A 12,007-nucleotide genomic window follows, 5' to 3' on the forward strand; every position below is an offset into this window, starting at 1 on the left:
CGGCCTAAGCCCTTAGGGTCATGGAGGTCACCACATTCTGAGGGGGAAAACTAGGCTGAGAGGACAGCTCTTTTCCAGGAGGTTTTCGATCTTTTCTGCTTTTGGACATGACCTCAAGACGACAGATTTTGTGGTCTTAGTCTTGTACCCAACATTGTAGTTCATGGCTGAAGATCATGCATTGGTGATATGTCCTGATACATGTATTTATTCAAAGGTTTTAAGAGAAATAACCAGGAGCTACAGAGAGGGGCTTCCATGAGGCTAGGTTAGCTTTTGCTGAATAGTCTCAATAGATATAAATACATGTGCTAACATATATATTATTATGTATATAAAATACTACTACACAGATATAGAGCAGTGCTTAGCACATAGTATGAAGTGCTTTGTGTACAATGGCTTATTTAATGCTCTTAACAACCCTACAAGATAAAGTGGATACTGTTGCCTTTATTTTACACAAGAAAATTGAAGCATAGAGAGGGTAGTGATTTATCCAAGGTGTACAGTTATGAAGCAACAGGGCCAGGATTCAGACTGAGGTGAAATACATGTCCACGTACATCATATCCTGCCTCACAATATCTATGGATTATGCTTTTGTGCATGGAAAGGTAGAGACTGAGGCCTTGGGATGCCAGTCTGTTGACCTGGGATACCTGCCTTTAACAGTAAGTCTGTCTATTCTAGATTCAAGAATTCGCAACTGGAAAACTGCGTAAAGAGACCCAGTCAGAATGGCATTTCAGTTTCACTTAATATAGTCCATTGGGACAAGGATGAAGAATAAGAGCCCATAAAGAGGGCACCTTTCTTGGTACCAGTCCCAAGAAAATGTGCCCCTAGGAAAGATTCCCTGATCCTTGCTGCTTGACTGACGGAGCTGTCTCCAGGCTAACAAAAGGTCTCACACTGGATCTGCTTTATCTCCAGTAGACTCAGTGCTAATAGGAGCAGCATCTTAATGAATTTTTATTACTAACAGCAGCAGCTGGAGCAGCGGTAAGCAACCTCTTTGGATTCAGCAAAGCTACTTTCAATTTGAACTGGGATATACTACAAGACTGAATATTACTAACAATGCTGAATGGGAAAATGTCTCAAAAAGACTGTATACTTTACAGTACCCTTTCTATGATATGGACAAAAGGTTTGTGGTTACCAGTGGGCCACGTGTAGGACAGGGTAGAGAAGGAGGGTGTGAATTGATGTGTTTTGTACTGTTTATCTTATGATTCTTATGGGTGGTGGGTTTAGAGGTATTAAAAAGAACATTTTTTAACCTGTCATTTTGAATGAAGTTAAATGAACTTTGCAAATGATCTGCAGGAAGGTAAGCATTTGAATTCATCAGGTCACAATATGGACCCCTTTATGCAAACATGGGATCCAGTTCTTTTGGTTCCTCTCTGGTCCTTAGAACATTTGAAGTTAATTACATATTACATTTGAAGTTGAGTGGTACTTCAACCACTCATTCTTTTGTTTTTTTGTTGCCTCAGGAAAATTGTGTTTGTCTTCAGCTGCTCTTGTTTTTTCTGATACTGATCTGGTGGGTACAGAAGAGCATCTTCCCCAAGAGCAGACAAGGCCTAGAAGGGAAAGTTTCAGAGAATGAAAGGAAACTGCCATCTAGGATACGCAGTTGACAAGATGAGAGAATGCACATGACAGTTGCCTTAAAGGCAACATTTAAAAGCACTAAGAAAGTAAGAGCAAGAGCTAGCATATAGTAAATAGATCCATTTGTTAACATCTTCATCAGTGATCGTGACCAAAGTATGGATGGAAATCACACATCTCCCAGCAAAACTAGAAAGATTCTTAGTGTACCAATGATTTGTGGGTTGCTTCTTCACAAATGCATGACAACAATTCATTCATTCAAAAAAAAGTTAAACAGTGTTAGGTGCCCCAGATGAACTTGACTGTTGAGAATACAAGAGAACCTAACTCTGTCCTTGGAAAAATTAATAAAGTCAATTAAGAGGAGAAAAAAATAACATGAAATAGTGGGATGAGGCAAAAGACCATTTGTGGGTAAGTGAAACACTGTGCTTTCAGGAGACCTCAGTGCCAACCATGGTGGTCAGGAGAAACGGAAAGCCTAGATCTGCATTTCTTCCTTAGGGCACTTTTTCTTGAGGTTGAGAGGTTAGTACAAACTAACATGGCCCTGCAATAAATTTTGACTTGATTATGCAATTAAATCACTACACTCTTGCACCTCCTTTAACCCGGTAATTTCTTTGAGAGGTCTTTGTAAAGAATAATGAGAAAGTTCAGTCAAACCAGTGTAGATTATTCTAGGTGAACTGACTTTGCTAGAATATTAATAAAGCATTAATACCTTAGATTTTACATTGTGCAAACAATACTTAAATATAACAGTATTGCCCCAAGTACATTTCCACATAAAACAGTGAAGAGATTAATTTCAAGGTGGGAAATTAAATCCTATTCTTTAAATTGGTATAAGCAAACATAGTCATCTTTTTTTAGTCCCCTCCACTCTTGAAAATTTTTTTTGTTGTTGAGCCCCGAGGCATGTGGGATCTTAGTTCCCCTGTCAGGGATGGAACCTGTGCCCTGCACAGTAGAAGCAGAGTCTTAACTACTGACCACTAGGTAAGCCCCACCCTTTTAAATTTTGAGGCCTTTCAAAATCCTTCATTCAGGTGTTTTCAAAAAATGTACACTGGCCTCTGGGAAGATCTGTTGCCCAGTAAGCATTGTTAATAAATTGTAAAATTGTTTACATATTTAATTATACCTTACCTATTCCAGAAAGTACTTCAAATCATTTAAAGCATAAAATCAAAATATCAGGAGTTTAATATTCCATAAAGGAAGAAAGAGATGGAACTAAAAAATGACCAGGAATAAAAGTAAATGTTAGCAATGGTAACATTATAAGCACATTAAATGTGGGCCACAGTTTGGTTTTTAAAGACTCACATAAGAACCTTGTAAAATTTATAGCTCACTATAAAACTAGAGTTTTATATCTATAGTTTCTATACATGGAAAGTAGTGTTTAAGGGACTTAATAGGATTCTTATTAGTAAAAGAAATTTCTTCTTGGGTTCTTAGTAAATAAAGACTATCAGAAGGGTTTATTTTTCGTAAAATGAGTTTCACAATTCAAGGAAGGATGAACACCTCAAAGGCTGGGTAAGCAATTTAGAGAAGAATATAAAAATCCTTGAAACATGAATATTGAACCTCACTAATAAAACTGTGTCACCCAGCAAAATGTTTTGTTGTTAACCGTTTAATCACAGTATTCTGTTGGTCATCTTTGGGTTATCTTCTGTAATGTGCGTTCAGTCCCTGGGTCCAGAAGATTTTCTGGAGAAGGAAATTGCAGTCCACTGGCAACACACTCCAGTCCTCTTGCCTGGGAAATCCCATGGACGGAGAAGCCTGGTAGGCTAGAGTCTACAACTGAGACTTCACTTTTCAGTATTCTTGCCTGAAAAACCATGGACAGAGGAACCTGGCGGGTTACAGTCCATGGGGTCGCAAAGAGTCAGACATGATTCTGCTGCTGCTGCTGCTAAGTCGCTTCAGTCGTGTCCGACTGTGCGACCCCAGAGACCGCAGCCCACCAGGCTCCCCCGTCCCTGGGATTCTCCAGGCAAGAACGCCGGAGTGGCTTGCCATTTCCTTCTCCAATGCATGAAAGTGAAAGGGAAGTCGCTCAGTCGTGTCCGACTCCTAGCGACCCAATGGACTGCAGCCTACCAGGCTCCTCCGTCCATGGGATTTTCCAAGCAACAGTACTGGAGTGGAGTGCCATTGCCTTCTCCGAGACATGACTAAATTGCTTCAGAATTTGGGGAGGTAGGTGGGCAGTGTGTATTAAAAGCTTTTAAAACTGGATAAACTTTAAGAATGGATATATGTATACATGTAACTGAATCACTGAGTTGTACACCTGAAACTAACAAAACATTGTAAATCAACTATACTCCAATATAAAGTTAAATTAAACTGGATAAAGATCTAGTGACTCCACTTGTAGAATTTAAGGTAATAATTACGGACATCTGAAAATATTTCGCTTTCAGCCTAGTTGGAAGAATAATTTCTTACTCTTTGCCCTTCAAGGTTTCATTAAAATATGTGACCTTCCAGACTCAAAGCTCATATTACTTTGCACAAAGCTGAGAAAGAGCTGAAAAAGTCTGAGTCAGGAAGTGTGGCACGTTCCCCTTATTTTCACCCCGCCATCCCTTTTAAAAATCGCCATTTTATCTACTACCTGGCAATGGACGCCACGGAGACTTTCAATCAGGAATATCCGAGAGTGACCAGGAAGGTCGGGAAGCAAGCGTGTCACACTGAGTTTCTCCGGACCTGGGACAGGTCAAGCTCTTGCGTAGAAACTGGTCTCATCAAGTCTTGCATCGGCGGGAGTTGTCGCCCTACAGGACTTTCCAAGGCTGTTCCTCGGCCGTCACTTTCGGAGCCCCAAACAAACACTTCTCCAGTGGCAAGGCATATCTGGGGACGAAAAGGAATCAGAGACAATAAAATGGTCTATGCCATAATATCTGGGGCTTTTGTTGGATTTTTATTGTTCCTCAAAAACTGTCTTCAAAAATAAGCCTGGGGCAAAAACCACGCTCAGGGTTTCGGTAAAGATGAGAGGCTGGAAAACCTACCAAGTGACTTGGGCTATAAACGTCGTTCGGTTCTTTCTTTCCTTCCCTCCAGAAACATAAGCTGTTTTCCTTTTCAAGCCACGGGTGGCCTTTTAGTCTCGATCCGGAAGTTAACTTCTTCCTGGACTATACGTCACACAGACGCTGATCTATTTTAGTGGAAAATCTTTCTGTTTTTCACGAGGTGTCAGGATGGCCGAGTGGTCTAAGGCGCCAGACTCAAGCGAAGCTTCCCCACCTTGGGGATTCTGGTCTCCGTATGGAGGCGTGGGTTCGAATCCCACTTCTGACACATTCCTTTTTTTCCCATCTTCTAATTTCTAAAACAAAATATATTGAGAAGAGCAATATGCGTATGTAATTTACCAACACAGTGTTAAAAACGGACTTTAAAAAATTTCTCACAGGGACTGCTAACGAAAAATAGTAAAAGTTGAAACATCGCGATATTTTTGGAAGTCACGAGATTTGGGGCGAAGGATTAATAATGACGGGAGAGTACAAGAGGTTGGTTTTTCTGAGACAGCGCGAGGAAATGTTAAAATAGCGAGATTTGGAACTCAGATAGTTCCCTTTCCCTTGGTATTGGAGAAGAAAGTGGGCGTGGTCCGGTGCCCCGCCTGTTTCTCCTGGTTGCTCTTCCGCTTCTTCCCAGAGGCCCGGCCGTGAATACTTCCTGCAGCACTCCCTGCCAAGCCCACTCACCTGTGGCTCACGTTAGTGCTCGTGTGTGTGCTCAGTGGTTCAGTCCTGTCCAGCTCTTTGGGACCCCATGGACTGCAGCCCTCCAGGCTCCTTGTATCCATAGTGTTTTCCAGGCAAGAATACTGGAGCGGGTTGTTATTCTAGGGGATCTTCCCCACCCAGGGGTGGAATCCGCGTCACTTGAGTTTCCTACAGTGGCAGGAGGATTCTTTACCACTGCACACTGCTGTCTGCAAAGATATTTTATATAGATGTTTAATATAGATCGATTGCATTTTTATTGATTTTAATATAGATCTATGGATCTATATTATTTATAAGAAATTAACGATATATAGATTTATGGATTTTATGGGTCTATAAATATATATAAATTTATGGATTTTAATATAGATCTATTTATTTTATATTGAACATGGTCTCTCCGTGTTCAAAAGTCATGAATTAGTTCTCAAACATTTCCTTTGTAAATTAGGCACAATCACACCCTCGCTGGCATCTAATAATTATTGTTTTGTTTCCTAGTCAAAACTGAGTGCCGTTTTAACTCCTGAATAAAATATGAAAGTTACACCTTTCTTCTCCTCCAAATCTAACCACCAACAATATTTTATTATATTTTGTACACTCCTATTTTCTCTGAATTCATGTATATATAATATATAAATATTTTGTTTTTACAGAAATGAAGTCATAGGAAGTATACCATTCTCTGACTTTTTTTTTAAACCTAATGTATCTTGGGCTCTTTCCGTGTAAACACTATCTTTTTCCTTAGAATGAAATGTTGCAAATAAGTACACAGGATAGATATAGTCTATTTCATTTATCCACTTTTTTTCCCCCTAGACATTTAGGGTATTTTTAATCACCATTCTTCCATCAAGTATATCATGAGTGCTTTTTATGTACCAAGGAATGCAGTTCTGGAGCCATGGCAGTAAAAGTATAAAAATAAAATGGAATAGGATAGAATTAAAATTAAAATTTAATTTTTTTAAACTCGTAAAATAAACTTATACCTTATGTTGCTTATATTCCAGTCAAATGACTGATTCTGCTCAGGAACACCATATTCCAGGATTTCCTTATCTCTCAGGAGAAGAATATACATATCCCAGATTCCAAGACTAATGACAGCTATTGAAGATTCATATATGCATGGTAATGTATTTCTGTCATTATGACCACTCATGACTGTACTTGTTTGATCATTGATTTTTATCCTGAAATAGTCAAAATGTAAGAGACTAGGTGGGTGAAAAGAAAGCTGGTTTATTTAAAAATTAAAGCCTGTAGATATTTGAAAACTTTGAAACTCAGAAGATAGGTGAAATATTGGAAGTATTCATTTACTCTGAGACTTCCCTTGTAAAAAGAGTTGTTTGTATTACTCTCATAATTCCCTGCTTTCTGTTTCAGAAAAAGATGTTAAGTATATCAAAAAAGTTTAGAAAACACATGATTGCATACTAGCTAAAAATTGTTTGCAAGGTAATCGGGAATGAGTGCCTGACTTGTTTGGCTTTTAAAATGTGAATAAATAATGCAGAATGGTGCTCGCCTTGGCAGCACACATACTAAAGTTGAAAATGATTCGCATGGCTCTTGCTCAAGGATGACACGCAAATTTGTGAAGCATTCCATAATTTGACAAGAAATTAAAAGTTAAAGTATCAATAAGTGAAGGTTTGACTAAGCTATTCTTAGAATGATAAGCTTCATCCTAGTAACTGATTTCATATGATCGACCTAACCAATATTGACTAGCATAAAGCAAGTCTAAGATTTTTAAAGTGAAGTTAAAAATTCAACTAAATTATGGATAACTCCAGCTGAAATAAAAAAAGATACTTAAAAAAAATGTGGAATACCCAATATAGAAAGTAGGTCCAAATGTGACCAAACTATAACCACTACAACACAGGCCTATTGATGAGTGGATATACAGTTGTTTCTTTGTATCCATGGTGTTCCAGGACCACCAACAGATGCCAAATCCGTGGATACTTGAGTCTCATATAAAGTGGCATAATTATTCGCTTATAGCCTACACACATTCTCTTTTATACTTTTAAATCATCTCTTGATTAAATACTTAGTACAGCGTAAATGCTATGTAAATAGTTGATGGTGCATGGTAAATTCAAGTTTTCCTGTTTGGAACTTTCTGGAATATTTTTTCTGAATATTTTTGATATGGAGTTGTTATAATCCATGGCTGCAGAACCTGCAGATATGGAGGTCTGACTGTAAATGAGATGAGTGTGGTCTACCATCAGAGGGTTCCTAGGAAAGCCATAGTACAAGTCTGATTTCTCTATGAAATTTACTAGAGAAGTCAGTTAACTCATCAGCTCTAATATCCCTCAATTTCTTATAAATGATATAAAAAAGTAGCACTTGAAATGACAGTATTCCTATTTTAACCCAACTTCATACATTTTTATTACAGATATCTCCATTTCATGGAACATGAGGTGAGAAGCAAACTGTATTTCACCACTTAAAATATCATGCCCTTCTTCAATATGATAAAGAACATTTATAGAAAAAACTACAGCTAACATCATTCTCAAGCAATTAGACAAGAAAAATAATCAAAGTCATTCAAATGGAAAGTATAGAAGTAATACTGTCTCTACTTACAGATGGCAATATCATGACATGATCACAAGAAAACTACAACTGATAGATGAATTCAGCAAAGTTGCAGAGTATAAGATCAACATACAAAATCAGTTGTGTTTCTATATCAGCAATGAACAAACCGAAAAGAAAATTATGAAAGCAACTTCAATTATAATAGCACATAAGGAATACAATACCCACGAATGGATTTAACCAATGAAATGAGAGACTTGTACACTGAAATCTACAAAACATTGCTGACAGAAATTAAAGAAGACTCAAATAAGTGGAAAGAGATTCCAAGTTCCTAAATAGGAAGACTTAATACTGTTAAGATGTTAATACTATCCAAAGTGATCTACAGATTCAATTTCATTTCTATCAAAATTCCAACAAATTTTTTTACAGAAAAGAAAAAGCCATTCTTCAAATTCATACCAAATTGCAATATGAACATACAAAAATCTTGAAAAAGAAGAACAAAGGCGGAGAACTCAGACTTCCTCAATTCAAAACTTAGTATAAAGCTATAGTAACCAACATGATATGGTAATGGCATAAAGACGGACATATAATGCAATTGAGAATCCAGAAATCATCCCATACATTTATAGCCAACTGGTTTTTTAACGAATATTTATTTATTGTAAAAAAAAGTCTTAACCATTATAAATGTACTGTTCAGTAGTTTTAGAAATATTCATATTGCTGTGGAACAGATCTCTAGAACCCTTATCTTGCAAAATTGAAATTCTGTATCCATTAAACAACTGTCATTTTTACCTCCCTCCCATAAAATGGTAATCACCATTGTACTTTTGATTATTTCATATATTCTATGATGGAATAGAATTTAAGTTTTTAAGGCTGCACAAGAAAATTTGAACATAACATAGTCCCTGTCTGACAGGGCCTTCTTTAATGTACAATGTGCACCTGTACAAAGATAGGAATGTCTGCTTGACCATGCCAGTGGTGTAAATATTATCCTTCCTTAAAGGATAATATTGTTTTCCTAATTCTGACTCCTTGGAAAAAGACTCTGATGCTGGGAGGGATTGGGGGCAGGAGGAGAAGGGGACGACAGAGGATGAGAGGGCTGGATGGCATCACTGACACGATGGACATGAGTCTGAGTGAACTCCGGGAGTTGGTGATGGACAGGGAGGCCTGGCGTGCTGCGATTCATGGAGTCGCAAAGAGTCGGACATGACTGAGCGACTGAACAGAACTGAACTGAACTGAATTCTGAGGGGTAATGGTTACGTGCTGCTTCCTTTAAACAGGTATATCTGGACTATGTATCTTTGGAGAAATAAAGAGCCTCTTGATGACAGTGAAAGAGGAGAGTGAAAAAGTTGGCTTAAAACTCAACATTCAGAAAACTAAGATATGGCATCTGGTCCCATCACTTCATGGCAAATAGGGAAACAGTGGAAACAATGGCAGACTTTTATTTTGAGGGGCTACAAAATCACTGCAGATGGTGATTGCAGCTATGAAATTAAAAGACACTTGCTCCTTGGAAAAAAAATTATGACCAATCTAGATAGCTTATTAAAAAGCAGAGACATTACTTAGCCAACAAAGGTCCATCTGGTCAAAGCTATGGTTTTCTCAGTAGTCAAGTATGGATGTGAGAGTTGGACTATAAAGAAAGCTGAGCACTGAAGAATCAATGCTTTTGAACTGTGGTGTTGGAGAAGACTCTTAAGAGTCCCTTGGACAGCAAGGAGATCCGTCCAGTCTATCCTAAAGCAAATGGGTCCTGAATATTCATTGGAAGGACTGATGCTGAAGGTGAAACTCCAATACTTTGACCACCTGATGTGAAAAACTGACTCATTTGGAAAGACCGTGATGCTGGGAAAGATTGATGACGGGAGAAGAAGGGGATGACAGAGGATGAGATGGTTGGATGGCATCACCAACTTGATGAACATGAGTTTGAGTGAACTCTGGGAGTTGGTGATGGACAGGGGAGCTTGGTGTGCTGCAGTACATGGGGTCACAAAGAGATGCACACAACTGAGCAACTGAATTGAACTGAACTGAACACTTGTGTCAATGGACACAAAGTATTTGTCTTTTTGTGATTGGCTTATTTCACTTTGAATAATGTCCTCAAGGTCTATTTCTTTCTTTTATTTAAGACGATAATATTCCATGGTACATACCACATTTTATTCATCCATTTATCCTTCTAAGGATATTTAGGTTCATTCTACCTCTTGGCTATTGTGAATAATGCTGCTATGAACATGGGTGCAAATATCTCTTTGAGACTCTATTTTCAAATCTTTTGAATATATACCCAGAAGTGGAGTTTGCTGGATCATACCATAGTTTTCAGTTCCATTTGTGGCATTTGCGCTCTTGCTAAAAACTAAAGGTTCATGACTACACAAAAGTTGCTCCAGAGTACAGTTCAATTGGAATAAAAGCCTTTGGTGGCTTCTGCCTTTATGCTTTTCTAAAGGGAGGAGGTAGAGGCAATTATATTTATGGTAGCTAATGAAAATCTGGAGAACATCTATTTCAAACCATTCAGAGCTACAATTATAGAAATCCTAGTCAGATATTTGTTTCCAGAAATTTAGCTAGCCATTTCCCCATTTAGTTGATTTTTTAAGTGATCCCTGCCCCCTCAAAAGTTCAGTATTTCAGCTTTGTAAAGACCAAGTGCCTTCATATTCTCAGCGAGCTATTATATCATAGCACTATTATTCCTTAAGCCAGGATTAATAAAATTCCGTCTAAAGAAGCCCCCATCCCTAATTTTTTATTTCAGCCTATAAATTATTTCTTTCATAGGACGTGAAACAAGTTTTAGTTATTTTGTTTCTGTGTTTATTTCATTTGTCGGGTTCGGTAGAAAGTAAGCTCCTTGAGGACACGTGCTAGTCCCTCCTCGTTCATGCCTATAGCACTCGTCAAACATCAGGCCTCCAATATATAATTGTTAAATAAGAACGAATTGACCGATTAATTGATTGAACTCACTCACAACCGGGCAACAGCATCAAGAGAGGAGAGGAAACAAATCAGATTTTAAACCTCTCCAACCTGGCAGGGAATCAGACCAGCAAATGGAAAAAAACCGACCACGAAGGGACTCGAACCCTCAATCTTCTGATCCGGAATCAGACGCCTTATCCATTAGGCCACGCGGCCAACTGCGAGAGACCCCTCTCACGTAAAGTACAAAAGTTATGTAGACCGGCGTGGGCGGGGGCCTTTCTACTGACTGGACTGAACTAAACTGAAACGGGAAGAAGGAATGCATCTTCTTTTTTCAGAAATCTAGGTAATGGTCAGGCTACTTGCCCCAAATTTCATCTTCACACAATCTCTCTAAATCAATTCTGTCCCTCTCCTTTGCCTCCACTACTTTGACTGCTTAACAGATTTTTCTTCCCCCAACCATATTTAGAAATCACAGTATTTGCACTGCATAAAAAGAACTTTAGAGTTTAAAACCTTAGAGTTTACATTTCAGAGAGGTAAAAAGGAAATGGAGGCAGATATAAAGCTCAACAAGCTATAGACCTGCCATTTTCAGTTCTGTTATGGACGATACTGCAGAAATGAAACCATTTTGACACATGATTTTAAGAAAAAAACCTTTTAGAGTTTGTGACCTTATTAATAATCTTTTGGCCAAGAATGAAAATACAGACCGAAGGAATTTTAATACCCTCTAATAAACAAATTTAGAAATTTGAAGGCAAACTATTGATGCTAGCTGGAAATGAGTTTTACACAAGTTGCACTCTTTGGAAACAGGTGACTATATTCCAGAGGAGAAAACAAACTTTTGAAGTCTAAACTCCTTAGTGGATTCCTTTGGATTTTAATCTTGGTATCCATTCCATTTGCAAGCAAAAATTGATCTCCCCTAACTCATATTACTTTGCCAACAAAGGTCGGTCTAGTCAAGGCTATGGTTTTTCCAGCGGTCATGGATGTGAGAGTTGGACTGTGAAGAAAGCTGAGTG

At 38.2% G+C, this 12,007-nt stretch overlaps 2 long non-coding RNA genes, 2 other non-coding genes and 1 pseudogene across 4 annotated transcripts; 3 read left to right on the forward strand and 2 right to left on the reverse strand.

Annotated features, from left to right (window-relative positions):
* Nucleotides 1-185: 185 nt before the first annotated feature.
* Nucleotides 186-5,451, reverse strand: LOC113881721. Its single transcript, XR_003508127.1, has 4 exons — nt 5,379-5,451; nt 4,674-4,993; nt 4,271-4,512; nt 186-1,595 (listed from the first exon to the last, which is right to left on the reverse strand). It is a non-coding gene; the product is annotated as an uncharacterized LOC113881721 (long non-coding RNA).
* On the forward strand, nt 4,860-4,965 carry TRNAL-CAA. Its single transcript has 2 exons — nt 4,860-4,897; nt 4,920-4,965. It is a non-coding gene; the product is annotated as a tRNA-Leu (tRNA).
* On the forward strand, nt 5,076-8,819 carry LOC113881723. Its single transcript, XR_003508129.1, has 3 exons — nt 5,076-5,389; nt 6,422-6,542; nt 7,834-8,819. It is a non-coding gene; the product is annotated as an uncharacterized LOC113881723 (long non-coding RNA).
* LOC113882317 lies at nt 6,935-7,031 on the forward strand (annotated as a pseudogene).
* Nucleotides 8,820-11,110: 2,291 nt separating the features above from the next.
* TRNAR-CCG lies at nt 11,111-11,183 on the reverse strand. Its single transcript has one exon. It is a non-coding gene; the product is annotated as a tRNA-Arg (tRNA).
* Between the last annotated feature and the right edge of the window lie 824 nt (nt 11,184-12,007).

The sequence above is a fragment of the Bos indicus x Bos taurus genome, chromosome 23, assembly GCF_003369695.1.
Source record: "Bos indicus x Bos taurus breed Angus x Brahman F1 hybrid chromosome 23, Bos_hybrid_MaternalHap_v2.0, whole genome shotgun sequence".
NCBI classification, from domain to species: domain Eukaryota; kingdom Metazoa; phylum Chordata; class Mammalia; order Artiodactyla; family Bovidae; genus Bos; species Bos indicus x Bos taurus.